This window comes from Sceloporus occidentalis, unplaced genomic scaffold (assembly GCF_023333645.1).
Source record: "Sceloporus occidentalis isolate IW3139 unplaced genomic scaffold, rSceOcc1.0.p SCAF_10, whole genome shotgun sequence".
In the NCBI taxonomy this organism is placed as follows: domain Eukaryota; kingdom Metazoa; phylum Chordata; class Lepidosauria; order Squamata; family Phrynosomatidae; genus Sceloporus; species Sceloporus occidentalis.
In genome coordinates, this window is record NW_028316990.1 from 9,179,203 (window position 1) to 9,192,478 (window position 13,276).

The 13,276-nt window shown below is 43.2% G+C and overlaps 1 protein-coding gene across 2 annotated transcripts in view; it reads left to right on the forward strand.

Moving 5' to 3' along the window:
• ANKRD11 (ankyrin repeat domain 11) overlaps positions 1-13,276 on the forward strand; it is a 173,260-nt gene that overhangs the window by 96,338 nt on the left and 63,646 nt on the right. The window lies entirely within an intron of this gene.

A 13,276-nucleotide genomic window follows, 5' to 3' on the forward strand; every position in this document is an offset into this window, starting at 1 on the left:
GGGAACACCTGCCTGAATCACGAGAAGAGGCCTCTTCAAAGGCATCCTCAAACCCATAGGTGGATGCTTTACACTGTGGTGCCAACACAGATTCTCTGTCCACTGAACACAGTTTTTATTTATTAATTTATGATTAATAGTTCTAGGGTTTTATTGATCATACTTTCTAGGCCACTTTTCAAATTAAAAATGTTTCCCAGAGTGGCTTTAAAAAAGCACCTCAGCTTGGAGGACACATGCAGTGTCTGCTCTTGATGCTTTCCCTCATAGTCCTCTTCTGGGGCTGCTTCCCACTCCCCCAATACATCCTGGACTCTTAAAATGGACAGCGAGGCTTTGACCAAAGCTTGCACTGGCTGGCGTTGTCCGGTGGGAATAATCAAGTACAGTGGTCCCTTCACATTCGCTGGAGTTAGGGGTCAAGGACCTCCATGGATGTGGAAAAACCATAAATACATTAAAAACACTGTTCTTTTTACCTGAGAGAACACCTCTCTAGGAACCTCCAGTGCAATTCTGTGGTCAACATTTGCCAGATGTTGATCATAGAACCATGCTGGAGGACCTACAAGACTTCTCTAGGGTCTTCTAGGTTCTCCATTACAACTCTATTGTCAGCTTCCAGCAGAATTGCACTGGAGGACTTAAGAGATTCCTAGAGCAAACATATTAATCAAAACCGCCAAAGCCAAAGCCACAAATGTGTAGGGCCAACTGTGCATTCCCACTCCTAGGAAGGTGGAGAAGGCACTTTCTGGGAAATACATTTTGGGGAATCTTTTGTCAGCACACAGCAGTTCCTGAGCTGAGTTCCTATCCTGTGTAGCAGCCATGGGCAAGATCCTTTGAAGAGTAGACAAGACTAATCCAATGGAGGCAGGGTAGGATCTTCTTCATCCTCTTCCACATTGATGAAGCTGTTGCTAGATTTTTGGGTTCTTTCTACTGTCCATCCATACTGCAAGGCATGGCTGCAGATTAGGGGGAGGAGAGGGCATTTCTGGAACATTTAAAGGAGTAATCCTTTGGCTGGACAGGCTGCCTTACATTTCAGAACTGTAAGATAGATATCTGTTCAGGAGGCTGAGAAACTATTTTTCTGAAAATGTTAATGATTTGCAATGAATCAGCTACCTGAAGCAAACAGTTTTGTCATTAGCATAAGTTTCCCAGTCCTACTAAACAGTGCTGTAAACAGTTGGTCGCAAATAAATACAGTGGTCCCTTTGTATATGCGGGGGATCCTGGTTCAGGACCCCCTACGTATGCGGAAAAATGCGGGACCTCAAATCTAATGACGGTGTGGGTGCCATTTTGTTTCCCTTGCTTGCCGTCCATGTGAGCTCAAGTCGCGGATGGCAAGTTTGCACATGGTGCGGGTGGACTGTATTGGGGTGTTTCAAATAACTGCCCTTTCAGACTTCATATTGTTGTTGTGGTAACATTTCTAATTTTTTGGGTAGCATTTACTGAACCTACCAGGGGTCAAAAGATTTTTGTGAGAAGGAAAGATAGGTGAGGTATTTGATCCGATCTAATCATTCTAGGCGTTATTATCGTTTGCAGATTTATATTTTTGAATGCACATTTTAAAAGAAGAGCTTAGGGAAAGGAGACCATTTTTAATGCACCTGGTATATGTGAAGACCAGAGCTCCTTAAAGGGGGTTTAGGTAACTGTCAACAATATTTGAGAGTCAAGTTAAGCAGTGATCTTTTCAAAAGGGTTGTTCTTCCCTACTGAATATCCCACATTGTTACTCTCAAGATTCACAGTGTGTGACTAGTCTGTTATTTCTGTGCAATTGTATTATTTTTTGGAACATACAAAGATGAAACAAAAAGACGGTGGCATTTCAGCCTTGATGGCCATACTTGGAAGTGATTATCTGGAAGCTTCCTAACATACTTGTAGGAAGAAGTACAGTTTATCTGCTTAGATCTGTTGACACATTTTTCTTAGTTTTGTCACATATTGTCTGGCATCCACATAGGGACATACACATGCCTAAGTCACACTATACACAAACTCACCTTTGTGCATCAGATTGTTCTGTTGATAGTGGCAGGAGCAGAGCTGAGCAGATGGCAAGCTCCTCTGTGCCTTCTCTTTGTACTTTGCCATTTCTTATTGTATATTGAAGTTGTGCATTGTGTGCTGCAGTTGCACATTGTGCTTGTGCTTCATATATTGTGCATTGCCACTGCATAACAGTGCTCAATCATTGACACATGTTGTTCAGTGTTGCTATTCTGCTTGAGGGTTGTGTACTTCTCACATAGTGTGATTCTACTTTGCTAAGGGGATGTTGAGTTGCAGCCATTTTGTGCTTGTCTGGAAAACCTATTTTTGATATGTGTGTGGGAATGGGGTGAAGAGAGAATTCCTGGCAAACAGGACAGGGAAACTTTGGAGAATCACTTCCAGTCAGATTTGGGGTTTCGATATAAGGCAGTTTTATATGTGCGTAGCTGTTCCCAGTATTAGTCCTTATCTTATCTTCCCCCAAATTCGGTGGGAGGTCAAGAACATTTGTCTGAATGCCCTAGTTTTCTCCAGTCAAATGCAGGAAACTGAAGAGTATTCTAAGATGATCTAGGAAAAAGGAGGCTTAGAAATGCCTGGACTGGTTTGTTAAACTTTTTACTGTTCAAAGCCAGCCTTGGAGTTATATCTGGGAGGCTTCCTGACCCTGGATTTCTGTGAAATTCACAACTGGAATTCTGGGCATGCGTGAAGGCATAACACTGAATGCACAGAATATGTTTGTTTTCCCAAAGTAGTAACCTGCTGGGAGTTATGGAGTAAGACAGTGTGTCTCCTGCATTGAATATAGACAAATGAAGGAATGGACTCGGGAGGTTAGAAAACCGGTGCAGGCCGCAAACTAGTTTTCAAAAGAGTCTTCCTATACTGAACAAACACAAAGATATGTGCTGACATACAGTATAATATAAGTGGTGATGATATTAATGTACATTGATCTTACATACAAAGTCCAAGCCAAAGAGTTGTACAGTGGTACCCCGGGATACGAATTGATCGCGTTACGAAATTTCCGGGGTACGAAAAAGTTAGATTGAAAAAAACTGTTCCGGGTAACGAAAGATTTTTCGGGTTACGAAATTCATTTCGGTGCGAAATTTAAATGCGAAGCGCGGCTAGCAGCTTTCTAGCGCTAACGGAAAGCCTTTTCGGGTTGCGAAATGTATCGGGTTACGAACAGCGCCGCGGAACGAATTAATTTCGTAACCCGAGGTAGCACTGTATTTGAAACTATTGTCTGGAAGCTCCCTAAAATACTCGAAAGAAGAAGTGTAATTTGAAATTTGTTTCATTTCTTCTTTGCAACCCAGATGCTCTAGAAATGTTAGCACCGATGGTTGTTCCTGTCCCAGGAGAGAAACCTTTGGGCTTTCTATGGAAAGAACAACAGTGAGGGCTCATAAACTACACTAAGCTGGCTACCTTTTTAGGAGAATCGGAGGGAAGACGAGAGGGTGATGGGGTTATGGGATGGTGTTTCCACGACACAGTGCTCAGAAATTTGCCGTTTTTTGCCAAAGCACTGCTGTAGCAGTGAGCTCTTTTGCTGTCTCATTGCCTAGTTTAACACTGTGGGGAGGAGGGCTCTTTCTCTCTTGCAAGGCTGCTGCTCCACAGAGATCTGTATCTTCTACTTGGGGATGAAACAGGCTCATTGAGATTCCAAGCTCCCTTTCAGAACATTTCAGACGATAGGCGATCCTCCTTATCTCCTCAAGTAATATGAGAGGCGGCGTTTTTAGGTGCATGTGCTAGGCAAGAAGAGCATCAGAGTGGGAACGTACAAACCGTATTAATATAGAGAGCAGCAGTGAAGTTGGTACTCCATCTGCATTATCTGGGATCCACACAACAGGCTTCTAGCACTGGCATTTTTCTACACACTTGCATTAAACATCAATGAATGATGGCTTTTAGGTTGTGCATGTGTACATCATTTTCTCCTATGCATCCTCCTTCCAGTATATTTCACCTGACCCACAGTTCTCCCAGGTGTGTGTGGGTCTGAATGTGTGCCTCCCATTCATCTGTCGGCTTATGGTGACCCCATACATTTCACAGGGTTTTCTTAGGCAGGGAATCTTCAGAGGTGGCCTTGCTGGTTCCTTCCTCTGAAATACAGCCTACAGCGCCTGGGATTTGTTAGTGGTCTCTCATCCAAGTACCAATCAGGGCTGACCCTGCTAAATTTCCAAGATCAGACAGGATCTGGTGCCTTAAGTCTAAGGTAATCCTGTTCTCCCAGATTTGTTGTTAACTGGCCTCAAGTCAACTTTGACTCATGGGGACCCTGTGGATGAAACATCTCCAAGACCCTTGTCACCCACTGCTCTGTTTAGGTCCTACAAATTCATAACCATGACCTCCATGATCAAGTCCATCCATCTGGCATGCGTCTCTTTCTACTGCCTTCTACCTTCCCTAGCATCATTCTCTTTTCCAATGTTTCATGCCTTCTCAGGATGTGGCCAAAGTACCACAGTTGCAATTTAGTCATCCTGGCATCCAGGGAGAGTTCAGGCTTGATCTCTTGAAGAACCCATTTGTTTGGCTTCTTGTCCATCCACAGTATCCTCAACGCTATTCTCCAGAACCACATCTCAGATGAGTCGGTTTTCTTCCTCTCAGTTTTCTTCACTGTCCAGCCCTCACATTCATACATAGTGATGGGGAGTACGATGGCATGGACGAGCCTCACTTTATTGTTCAGAGTTATATCGTTATACTTTACGATCTCGTCCAGTTCTTTCATAGCTGCCCTTCCAAATAGCCTTCTTCTATTTTCTTGACAGCGGTTACCATTGATACCTTGGTGCAAATCCATTTTTAAAAAAATACCGTAAAGGGGACAAAGAGCCTTGTGACACTTCCAGAGCTGGCACATTTCATTTTGCCTACGTTTTTGTAAATGTGGTCTGATGAACTGGGCTGCAATCTGCAATAAGCGTCTTAGCTTTTTGGATGCCACAAGCCCCTCTTATTTATTTATTTTATTGGATTTATATCATGCTTTTCTTTATTGTTCTAACAAAAGGAAGTTTCTTATCTATTTACAGGATTTGCATTTTTGAGGTGTGCTTTTTCCAGACATCCTTTTATCTCAGAAAGATACAGGATGCATGAGTAACCCAAATCACTTTTTCCTAAGAGGTGACTTCATCCGGGGTAAATATGTTTGTAAAGGGCTAGTCTACTTAACTAGGAAGAAATAAGAAACTTAGGGGGAATAATTGTACCTTGAGCATGCTGAAGATGTTACCCCCTTCTTTCCTTCTCTTATCACAGTAAGGTCCACAGCATTTCATCACTTGGGACTATAAAAGTTGTGCCTAACAAGCAACTAGTTTGCCTAAGAATTCATTCTGGGAAAAGAATATGGTGATCTCTTTAGTACATTTGTAGAACCATCAGCCTATAAACCCATATGAATAACTGAATATCTTCTCCAGTGGTTTTCCAGCCTGTAAGTCCTGAACCTGAGCAAAAAGTAGGAAGAAACAGAAGCCTTTTGTTCAGAGCCTTTTTGCCATGGAACATGCATTCCCAACTCCCTAAAATAAGGAATTAAAAAATACATGCTAAAATTCAATATTGTCAGTTGTGGATGACTCACGTTGTGCTAAATGTGGGCCAGCCTCCTTGTGCTGCAGTTTTGCTGCTGTTGTGTTTGGCGGAATTGTTTTTTGCATTATTGCTTCCTCCAAACCTTTTTCCCCTCCACATTGGATGGATCATAGTAGGAGAATTCTGCTCTGTCCTGCTCCTCTGTCTATACAAACCAGGCAATATCTTCCTGAAAAAACAAACAAATACACTTTGAGGATCTGAAGCAGAGTAGGCAGCAATGAAATAAATATAGGGTTTGAGTTCATTGGCAGGGCTCTGCTCTGAAACTGCTTTAGGTGCACTTTCTCTGGTTAGTGTCAGCAGAACCTCTAAAGGAAATGTGTAGCTCTGAAGGGGGACAAAATCCTGTGTACAGTTTGCTGAAGTTTTCCTTTTTCGAAACATTAACATGTACCGTTCAGAATGCTAAGACGGAAGCTGCTGGATCCTCCTATCCAAAGTGACTTGTTTTTGTTCCTCTCTCTTAATTCCTATTTACCGAACGCTAGTTTAGCACAGTCAAAAGTTATATCCTTCACTGGCGTGTCTTGCAGATTTTAAAATCCCCCCCCCCCCCTTTACAGTTGCTTCTCTAAAGACAGCCTTGGTATCTTGAAACCAGATTTTCCTCATGCCTTTATGGAGATGAAGCCGACCGCCTCAATTACCGAGCTTCCTGTAAACGTCACATCATGTTTTAAGACACTCTCTTTGTAATTTGAGAATAATCAGAGCCATGTTTGAAATGTTAGGAAAAGTTCTGCTCCTGGTAAGCCAAGCTTACCCCACAATGTTTACAGGTTACAAAGAGGAACCATCTTATGCAAGAACATCCTATTCCTTGCTATTGCTATTTGTAGGGGGGATGTAGAGGGCATTTGAACACCTCCCTAGAGCGCAGAGTGGTCTGGGGGGCTTATAATAAATAAATACAGGCAATTGAAATACAAAATAAGACATAAAACCATAAAAACAAAAAGGGATTGCTCAAAGATAGCTGTATGGGATAAAATAGACCAATAGTTAGTGTTTTTAAATCAATGCCTCCAGCACTTTGACTTCAAGCCCCTTGAGTTAGACCTATCTGAGTTTACTGGCCTCAGTACTGAAAATTAATCAAACAAAAAGCCATCTGATTATTACTGAAAGTCTAATTCAGTATCGCCTGTTTCCTAGCATGGAAGGAGGGATAAGCTAAGATGCTTAGGGCTCTCATAGCTGCTGCTAATAACTTTTGTGGCAGAGCTTTTTATGATGCTGGTATCCATTTAACATACAGTGGCGGTGACTGCTTTATAGTTAGTTATGCATTGTCCATGGGCCCCTACAGATTACTGGATACAAAGCATGCTGTTGTTGTGTGCCTTTGAGACATTTCCGACTTACAGTGGTCCTAAAGCAACCCTGTCATGAGGTTTTCTTGGCAAGGTTTGCTCAGAGGGGATTTACTCTTGCCTTCCTCTGAGGCTGAGAGACTGTGGTTTCCATTGCCAAGCAAGGATTCAAACCCTGGCCTTTGGAGTTGTAGTCCAGTGTCAAACCACTATGCCACGCTGGTTTATAACACAAAACATAGCACCGTGCAAGTTGGAGAAAATGAGGACCATTTGCTAAAGGTACCTCTGCTTAAATATCTGAAATATTATCCTACATTAATGCATATGAGGAAGTGGATTGAGATTTGAAATTACCCACACTAAACTGAGGTCCAAAACACACTGCAGAAGTAATCCAGTTTGAGACCGCTTTAACTGCCCTGGCTCAATTCTAGGGAATTCTGGGAACTGTAGTTTTGTGAAACATTCAGCCTCCCCTGTCAGAGAGCTCTGGGGCCACAACAAACTACAGTCCCCAGGATTCCCTAGCCTTGAGCCAGGGCAGTTAAAGCGGTCTCAAATGGGATTATTTCTGCAGTGTGTGTTGGACCTGATTCAGTCTTCAAAGTGCCATTACATTGCCTTTCAGTACCTGTTTACACTAAAGCACATCTTAAATACATTCAGCTTGCATTTTAGGTTATTCTGATTGTTGTTCCGATAAGAGGGCACTTACATCTGGCGTCCTTCAAGGAACAATTTTGTCCCCCATGCTATTTAACATTTACATGAAACCGCTGGGAGAGATCATCCGGAGACACAGGGCGCGGTGTTATCAGTACGCTGATGACACCCAAATATGTTTCTCTGTGTCTCCGACTGATGCAGTGACTAGGGATGGCATCTCTCCTCTAAATGCTTGCTTGGAGTCGGTAATGGGCTGGATGAGGGAAAACAAACTCAGCCTGAATCCAGAGAAAACGGAGGTACTGGTGATAGGTTCCCCGTGTCCGGGTGGTGAGATTTGCCATCCTGTCCTGAACGGGGTCACGCTCCCCTTGAAGGACTTGGTTCGCAGCTTGGGAGTGCTCCTGGACTCGTCACTCCAGCTGTCATCTCAGGTGGATGCGGTGGTCAGGAGCGCTTGTTATCAGCTTCGGCTGATATGCCAGCTGCGCCCCTACCTGAACCGGGGGGACCTAGAAACCATAGTACATGCTCTGGTAACCTCTTGATTGGATTTCTGCAATGCGCTCTACATGGGGCAACCCTTGTACCAAACCCGGAAGCTACAGTTAGTGCAAAATATGGCAGTGTGATTGGCTGGTGGTTCCAGGTCAGACCACATAACACCTATTTTGAAAGACCTTCATTGGCTGCCTATTTGCTTCCGGGCTCAATACAAGGTGTTGGTTATTACCTATAAAGCCCTAAATGGCTTGGGCCCAGGGTACTTGGAGGACCGCCTCTCCCCATATAATCCGCCCTGCTCACTCAGGTCAGCAGAGAAGAACTTGCTAGAGGTCCCAACTGTACGTTATGCAAGGACCTCGCAACGGGCCTTTTCCATCTCTGCCCCAAGACTATGGAATAATCTTCCAGATGAGCTCCGCTCCACCACATCTTTAGATACTTTTAGAACCTGAAGACCTTTTTCTTTTCTCAAGCCTTCCCCCCATGAGATGTTAGTTTAAGTTCCACCCCCTTGGTTTTTGACAACCTTGTGATGTCTATGGATTTTCCCCATTCAGCTGAACCTGTTGTTTTTATTGCTGTTGTGATTGTTTTTAAATACTGTTTTTAATTGTTTTTATCTTGATGTAGTTTTTCATTCAAACTCGTACACCGCTTTGATCACAAATTGGAAAAGCGGGATATAAATAAACTAATTATTATTATTATTATTATTATTATTATTATTATTATTATTATTATTATTATCCTTCTGCCATGGATTGTACACAGGGAGTTGGGTGCCCTAAACAAGCGTGCAAAAGCAATGGGAAACTACTACTGCTGTTACTTTGTTTATTGTTTTTTAAAAACGGTTTTCTTAATGTTATTTCGGAGAGAAATGTTGGGCTGAGGGAGATAGGAGGAAAGAGCAATAGCTTGCATACAATAGCTGAAATGCAAGTCCCACAGTCATCCCAGCTCTGCCTCTCCCAAGCCTGGCCATAATCAGGTTGGCAAGCCAGCTGTGGTTTATGGGCTGTTAGGCCTCCGGAGGGGTTCTCCTTCACCTCCTTTTCTTACCCCCTTTTCCCCAGGAGGCTCCTCATGGAAACCAGGATATAAAAATGATTTGCAAATGGAAATGGCTGCCTTTTCAGGTTGAATAGGCTGGAGAGCGTGGCTTCGGTGGAGGCCAGTTGCAACATGCTTGGCCTCCTGCCACGTGTAAACAGTTTTCTTTTGTTGTCCCAGAGACGTTTTGCAGATGGGGGGGGGGGGTTTATATTCTGTTTCTCAGCCATCCAGGACTCCCACATCCGTACTTTGTGACAGATGCAAAGTTGTCTAGAGAGCTATTTGCAAAGCAGGAACACTGATGAGTCTTTAGTACAGGGAACTTTAGTTTGGAAAAGGAACTAGTAGAAATGGAGTTAGTCTCAAAGGTGCTACAAGATCTCTCTACATACTGATCTACTATCTCTCTCTCTCTCTCTCTCTCTCTCTATCATAGACTAAAGTAGACTTTACTCTATGAAAGATCATGCTGCCATGCCAACTTCTTTCTTTCAGTCTCAAAGGTGCTACAAGATCTCTCTTCTTACTGATCTATCTATTGTAGACTAAAGCAGATTTAAGTCTAGGAAAGCTCATGCTGCTAACTTCTTTCTTTCAGTTAGTCTCAAAGGTGCTACAGGATCACTCTACATATCGATCTATCTGTCTGTCTATCTATCTGTCTGTCTGTCAGGAGGGATTTGGACCAGGTTTCTTGCCACATGGAGCACCCCCTCCCACCCTTTTGAGCTGGAGAGCAGTTAGTACAGTACACAGTGTGCATTTGTGTCTCTGCTTCTCTCCCCCTTTCTAGCTCCTTAACAATGTCCTGCAGAACAAAATGGGGATTGCTGGTAATTGTTGTGCAAATACAGTGCTCCCTCCAAGCGGCTAAATAGGCCAGGGCTCTGTTTACATGAAGAGGCAGCCAGCTTTCCAAGTGTTGTGAGTCAGCTACATGAACAGAAGGGGTGCGGAATTAATCTGGCATCCGTCTGGCTTTCTCTCCGTAAACCGGTTTTCAAAGGCCTGTGTAAAATGAGGTGTGTACCCTCCCTGCTTACAAATGGCCACGTTGTTTTCCAGAGCAAACAGAATGCATGCTCTGAACTGCCTGTTGTGGGTTCACTTTGAACTGGAGCCACCATTTGGACCTGGCCATCAGTGGCTGGGCTCCTACGTGGGTTGAATATCCTTGTTCCTATTTCCCACATGCTGTGGGTTGTTCTTTTTTAAAATATTGCCTTACCTCTGTGGCCAAAGGAGCTTAGTAGACATACTAATACCCGGCATATAGTGCATGTGAATTGGCACCAGCTCAAGCAAAGTTACCTGGGGTATTTATTATGTGTCTGCCTGTTTGCATGGAGTCCCTGTGTGGCTGTTTTCCTGCGGTGGTGAGAATGGGGCAGCTCCTTTCACACATTTCCTACTGCCACCAGCATGACATTTTCCCTTTGGTTGATAATTTACTATAAATCCTAGGTCATATCTGAGATTATGTAAAAGTGCAACTTCAGTGGTGTGTGTGTGTGTGTGTGTGTGTAAATATACAGCCATCCCTCCACATTTATGGCCTTCACTTTTGCAGATTTGATCCATATGCTCTTTCTAGGAATCTCTAGGTCCTCCAGTGTGTCTCTATGGTCAACCTCTGGCAAGAGTTGACCACAAAGTTTTGCTGGAGGACCTAGAGAAAATACTTCTCTAGGAAATTGTAGGACCTTCAGTGCCATTCTGTGGTCAACTTTTACCAGATGTTGACCATAGAGTTGTACCGGAGGACCTAGAGAGTCGGGTTCTTAGGTAAAACAAAAATAAGTGGGGTTTTTTTATTTGCTGTTTTCCACTTTCTTGGGAGTCCTGCAGTGAATATGGAGGGTCCACTGTAAATAGTGATGAGCATTGGGAGCTTGAGCAGATTGATCTGCCATACATCATTCCTTTGAGAGAATCTTGCTTAAAATGTGTCAAGAAAGGGGTTTTCTATGGAATTGCTGCTGTTTCTTTTCACATTATTAGTGGCAATAATTTCAGTCCCTTTTATTTTCAATGAGTAGTATCTTTAAAAGTCTCATTACCTTTTCTGCATTGATGTTCATGTTGATATTGTTATTAGCATCATAATTATTTATTTGTGTGGTGCCATAAATGTATACATGCCATCCAAAGTGCAAAAGGACAGCAGTAGTTTATAATTTGCCCTTTTTACTGTTGCAAGCGAATGCCAAATCGATACTTCAGATGCGTGAAAAGCAGTGTTCTTTGTTGCCTGCAGAGCAATTATTAATTGGGCCAATATAGCTATGCCTCAGATAACGAAGTAGATGTGTTCCTAGACATTGCTTCTTTAACAGAAAGAACCAGAGGTAGAAATAATACGGGGAAGAAATATGAATAGGTTCCTACACCACAAAGAGAAGAGCAATCCAACCCTTTTCTGAAAACATTTTACTCAGAAGTAACCAATGATACTGCAAGACACAGCCTTCAGAACATCAGAAGGGATTACAAGGCTCTTGGTAGGAAGCTGAAAGGAATGGATGTACAGGTTGTCATCTCGTCTCTTCTGCCAGTTGAAGGGCACAGTCCAGGAAGGGAGAGGAAAATAGTGGATGTGAACAACTGGCTTCGCACATGGTGCCGCCGAGAATGATTTGGATTCTTTCATCAAGGGTTGCGGTTCCATGAGGAGGGACTTCTTGCAATGGACGGGTTGCATCTCACGCCAGTTGGAAGAAATGTTTTTGCCAACAGTCTCAAGAACTTGATCAGGAGGGCTTTAAACTGAGTTCCGTGGGGAAGGGGGGCAATATTAAGGAAGGCGAAAGGGCTGGAGAAAATAGTCAAACAGACATAGAGGTAACAAGAAAAAAAGTGCAAGGACCCAACAGTGGGAGGCAAAAAATCTTGCACAAGCAACAAGTAAATGGGACCCATGGTCTGCGATATCTCTACACTATTGCACAGAGCATGGGAAATAAGCAAGATGAACTTGAACTCCTAGTACAACAAAGCAAATATGATATAATAGGCCTCACTGAAACCTGGTGGGATGAGTCTCATGATTGGAATGTGGAAATAGAGGGGTATAACCTTTTTAAGAGAAATAGGCCAAACAGGAAAGGAGGAGGAATAGCACTATATGTCAGAGATATTTACACCAGTGAAGAGATCCAGGACATCAATCCTGGAAGCCAGGAGGAGAGCATCTGGATAAGAATCAAAGGGGAGGGAAACAACAAGGATGATATGGTGGGAGTCTACTACAGACCCCCAAGTCAGACTGAGGAATTGGATGATATCTTTCTAGAACAGATGACCACACAGTCAGAAAAGAGAGATGTAGTAGTGATGGGTGACTTCAACTACCCTGATATTTGCTGGAAGTCAAACTCAGCCAAATCCTCAAGGTCTAGCAAATTCCTCACTTGCCTGGAAGACTATTTCATGGTCCAAAAGGTGGAAGAGGCAACAAGGGGGTCAGCTATTTTGGATCTGATCCTAACCAACAAGGATGACTTGGTTAATGGGGTGCAAGTGGTGGGATCCTTAGGGGGAAGTGACCATGTTCTCCTGGAGTTTGTTATACAGTGGAAAGGAGAAGCCAGGCAGAGTCAGACACGCATCCTAGACTTTAGGAGAGAGGATTTCAGTAAACTTAGAGAAGTATTGAGGGTGATCCCTGGTCAGAAATACTAAAAGATAAGGGAGTTCAGGACGGATGGGACTTTCTCAAAAGGGAGATACTGAAGGCACAATCTCAAACAGTTCCAGTGAGAAGGAAAAACGGGAGGTGTCTCAAGAAACCAGGATGGATGACTAAGGAACTTTCAACGGAGCTGAGTTTGAAACGGAAGATGTATAAGAAATGGAAAAAGGGGGAAATCACGAAAAAGGAATTCAAAGAAATAGCAGGCATTTGTAGGGGTAAAGTCAGAAAAACTAAAGCGCAGAATGAACTCAGGCTTGCTAGAGAGGTTAAAAAGAATAAAAAGGGCTTTTTTGGATATGTCCGCAGCAAAAGGAAGAAGAAGGAAATGGTAGGGCCACCGAATGGAGAAGATGGCAAAATGCTA